Source organism: Centroberyx affinis, unplaced genomic scaffold (genome assembly GCF_046629955.1).
Source record: "Centroberyx affinis isolate AG114_WGS23_722 - 3 ecotype Tasmania unplaced genomic scaffold, CSIRO-AGI_Caff_v1 ptg000828l_1, whole genome shotgun sequence".
In the NCBI taxonomy this organism is placed as follows: domain Eukaryota; kingdom Metazoa; phylum Chordata; class Actinopteri; order Beryciformes; family Berycidae; genus Centroberyx; species Centroberyx affinis.
This window is the reverse complement of record NW_027279427.1, coordinates 8,231-12,936: the sequence shown is the minus strand read 5'-3', so window position 1 is coordinate 12,936 and position 4,706 is coordinate 8,231. Positions and strand designations below refer to the sequence as shown.

The 4,706-nt window shown below is 42.7% G+C and overlaps 1 non-coding gene across 1 annotated transcript; it reads right to left on the bottom strand.

The window, feature by feature from the left end:
* Positions 1 to 4,348: 4,348 nt before the first annotated feature.
* On the bottom strand, positions 4,349 to 4,419 carry trnag-gcc (transfer RNA glycine (anticodon GCC)). Its single transcript has one exon. It is a non-coding gene; the product is annotated as a tRNA-Gly (tRNA).
* Positions 4,420 to 4,706: the final 287 nt, after the last annotated feature.

Here is a 4,706-nt window from a genome sequence, read left to right as displayed (position 1 = left end):
TTGGACCCAGGTGGGGGTGCACACTGCAAAAATGTCCATCTTAACAAAGTCATTCACTCTACTATTTAGCCTTAAAATCTTACTTTTCTTAAAGCAAGTGTAAAAAACATCAGCTACTGGGGAGAGATGTTTCTACTTGGTTCCGATCCAGGTTTATTTGTTTCAAGAAACAAATGACATGAGAAAGATCAGTAGTAGTATCAAGACGATTGTCGACAAGTTGCTTTGCATTGGAACCCGGTGAAATGACCTCGCTCCACTGCCAGAGATCCTTTCACTTCTTTTAAGAAAGTTGGATTTTCAGATTCAGTTCCAGACTAAATGACTTGTTCAGGTCGGTCATTGTGTTCCAGTGTTTTCTATCTCCTCTGTCTTGGTGTGTGTTACTGCAGCTGAGCGGTGATGTCAGAGGAGGTCACCATGTCATGTGTGGGTCCCCCCCCCCCAACATCAGTCACTACACATCTGTGCTGTTCATCCCTCTTTCTTTCTTTCTTTCTTTCTTTCTTTCCTTCCTTTCTTCGTTTCTCCCTTCCTTCCTCCCTTCCTTCCATCCTTCCTTCCTTCCGTTCTTTCTTTCTTCCATGCTTCCTTCAATGCTTCCTTCAATGCTTCCTTTCTGTCTTTCTTTCTTTCTTTCTTTCCTCCCTTCCTTCCTTCCATCCTTCCTTCGTTCCTTTCTTTCTTTCTTTCTTTCTTTCTTCCTCCCTCCTTCCCTCCCTCCCTTCCTTCCTCCCTCCCTCCCTCCCTCCCTTCCTCCCTCCCTCCTTCCTTCCTTCCTTCCTTCCTTCGTTCCTTTCTTTCTTTCTTTCTTCCTCCCTTCCCTCCCTCCCTTCCTTCCTTCCTTCCGTCCTTCCTTCGTTTCTTTCTTTCTCTTTCTTTCTTTCTTTCTTTCTTCCTCCCTCCCTTCCTCCCTCCCTCCTTCCTTCCTTCCTTTCCTTCCCTCCCTTCCTTCCCTCCATCCCTCCCTGCTGGTAGTGGACCCAGACTAAGAGCTGCAGTTACTCACAGACGATCTGGTCTTGATAACTGCGGTCGCAGCTTCACTGCTGTTATTAACAGATGCGGCGATTCAGCTAGCTGTTCATTAAGCGCACACACATGCACATACTTGTTTTTGTTTTTTTTCGTGTGGGGTGAGTTACAAGGTAAATATGTATCCTATGTGTATGTGTGGGTATCTGTGCTGGTGTTGTGTGTATCTGACTTTGTGGTGTATGTGGTAACACAGGGGCAGTAGCGATTAGCCTCTAGAGTACATTAAACCTTTCATCATGTAGATTTCTTCTTTCTTGATTTCTAGAGAATTCCTACGGCTTAATCAGCTACTCGCCCGAGCAAAATGTCTGTAGGTGTGCTGCTGTGTCATTGTTTATTTGTCTGTCAGTTTGTGTGTGTGTCTATATATATATATATATGTGTGTGTGTGTGTGTGTGTGTGTGTGTGGTTTCTGTGTACCAAAATATGTGTTGATATTCTAGTTTTTAAAGTGTTGTAAAGCAATAGATTATTCGCTGTATATAATGTGACATGATATGGAGACACTCCCCCTCTAAACTCTCACACACAGCTGTGTATGTGTGTGTGTGTGTGTGCACATACAGTACGTATGCCTATCTGAGTGTGTGTGTGTGTGTCTCTGAGCTTATATGTATGTATACCTGCTTATACAGCCATAGGTGTGTGTGCAAATGCTTATATGCGTGTGCGTTTGTATTCTCGTGTGTGTACGGGAACTTAATCTAGGTGTGTGTGTGTGTGTGTGTGTGTGTCTGCATCTGCTTGTGTATCGATTGTGGAGGCTGAGACGACAGCAGCCGGCCTTGATGTCAGTTGCTCTGACAGTGTTATGGATTTCCCCCCGTAGATCAGAGAGCACAGAGGCAACAGACCTGGACAACCTGTCTGATAGGATGTCGCCGTCCTCTCAGCACTTTCCCCCACCGGGGCCGGACATGAAAATCGATGGCCGCCCGCGCCTCATCCCTCTCTCCGCCGCCGTCTACTCTCCTCCCGAATCCCTCTCTCCATCTCTCCGCCTTCCTCTCTTCGTCATTTCGCCCCCTCTCCATCTCCCTCTGTGCTTCTCGTCGGTCTTTGCCGTCTCTCTCCCTCATACACTCGCTTATTGTGTCTCGCTCTGTCCCATCTATCTTGCTTTTTTTCTCTCCCCCCCTCTCCATCTCTCCACCTGCCTCTCTCTTCGCATCTTTTTCTTGTCACCCTCTGTCTTTATCATCTGTCTTGCTCCCTCTCTCTCTTCCCTCTTTCACTCTTTTCACTTGAAGTCTCCCGAGTCTCGTTTTCTGGCATTTATCTCACTTACGCTCTCTCTCCCTCTCTCTCTCTCAATCTCCACCTGCGTCTCTTCACTCATCCTTTTCTTGCCACCCTCTCTATCTCCCTCTTTCCTTCTAACTTTCTCATCTGTCTCTCCTTCACCTCTCTCCTCTCCCTCCCTGGTAGATGATTCGTGCTCCATGCTAACACTTTAGCACACAGTATGTTGACTGATTTAGACAATTAGCATTATTTTAAAGTAAGATGACTGAGCTTTTAGTAATTTAAACTGTTAGTGTTTTTATTATAAAGTCAGTTTTCTTACTTCTTACTCTTACTTCTTACTTCAGTCTTCTTACCTACTATCACTCAACATAGTGTATGCTAAAGTGTTAGCATGAAGCACTGGAGCGATTGATCTACAAGGCACACAGATCATTTTGGTGTCTATGTTCTCATGACTTAATGACTGAACTGACCAAAGAGCCAATCTCCCAAAAACATATTCCTTTAAGCTCTCCTTCTCCCCATCTCTCTCTCTCTCCCTCAACTAGTTTACTTTTCCTCTTCAATCCTTCAAATCTGCCTCTTTTCCCATCCATTTTTCTTGCCACCTTCTCTGCCTCTCTTTCAATATCTCTCATTTGTCTTGCTCTATCCCTCCCTCATCTCTCCCTCCTCTCCCTCTTTAACTCACACCTACTCCCTCCCGTGTCTCACTTAACTCCCATCCATCTTGCTTTCTCCTCTTCTCCTGCTGTCTTTCAGTGGCTTTAAAGGAACGTCTATATTATATTATTTCGGAAAAGATCACAGCCGCTTCAGCTCTGTTTCCTCTCGACCTCCGGCCCGACCACGAAGACAAATAAAACCCCCCGTCTCTCAGTCGTGTCACACTATACACAGCGTCCTCTTCAATATCTTATACGTGTTTTTAAGAGCTTTTCCGTGCAGTTACATGTGCTTTTTGTGTGTGTGTGCCGATGTCCTCTTTACCAGTGTCTATGTATTTCTGATGACTAGCTGTGTATGTCCTGTGTGTGAGAACAGAGCTACTGAAATGTTGTGGCTGAGTTTTGAAACCTCTCCTGTGTGTGTGTGTGTGTGTGTGTGTGTTTCTGTCTGCAGGTGGTGCATGAAGCGTACACCAGGTTCACTGAGGAGTCTCAGATGCAGTCGACGTGGGACAACCCCACGGAGAGCACAGAGGTCACTATCAAGGTCAGTGGAGTGGAACCAAGAAGTTTAAGTTCATGTGTGTTTATTTGTCACATACACAGCAGCACACACAGGGTAAACAGTGCAATGAAATGCTTGTATGCTGGGTCTTCTCAGTAGAAAGAGAATGGGAACATACACACACACTGGAACAAAATAATTGGAACAGCACATTACCATAAAACATAAAAGAGCTGTCACATGTTTGTAAAGCAAAACCTGCACCCTCCGTTTTTAATCTGATTATCTACATCGTTTTGTGACTTTCAATTAATGTGCAACTTTTAGATTATGGCTCGGTTTTGCGATGAGCATGACAATTAACCATAATTGACTGGTAATCATATTATTATTAGCAAATAATAATTATTTATTCATTTATTTATTTATTTATCACTCAAATGATGATATTTTGCCAATGATAAGTGAGTATACACATGGGGCGGGTGCAGGTGTTTTTTTTTTTTTTTTACGTCTGTTTATTGGTATTTTAGTTAACAAACAGTAAGCAGTGTGTACAAATTATATAAAATATTACAAAAACAGTACAGAATTTGCATACACAGACACATAAAAAAAATAAGACGTACAGAACATATACAGTATACAGTATAAATATCAATCAAGGTACCAAGCTAGGTGTCTTTTATATTTTATGAAAAGACATAATTATTTTGGCCAGTGAGTGTATAATTCACAAAGTTAAATAAAGAATCAAAATAAAGAATCCAGTTCAAATAGAAAAAACAGAGATTAAAGAGGAAAATTGAAGAAAAGCATGAAAACATGACGGTGCAGTGCGAGTGGTCATGTGATCATGGCAGACTGTGAGTTAAAAAAGAGGAAGTGTGCATTGGCCGGGAATCGAACCCGGGCCTCCCGCGTGGCAGGCGAGAATTCTACCACTGAACCACCAATGCTTGGAAAAAACTATAGCAGAGGCAATGATTTTAAAATTAGGACTTACTCAAGATACGATGCCAATCTCTTGTGTTTTCTTGTGTCGTGGAAAAATATAAGCAACTATAATAATAAATATGTCTCGATTTCATTTTATTAACAGTGAAACCCAATCTATTTGCTAATCTGACACACTGACTTTGCAGACAACTCATTTTCTGAAATGCAAAAACATGCATTTTCCGTTTTACTTTGGGAGAAATCAAACCGTTTCTCTAACACTAATCATCACCGGCTAGACTCGTTT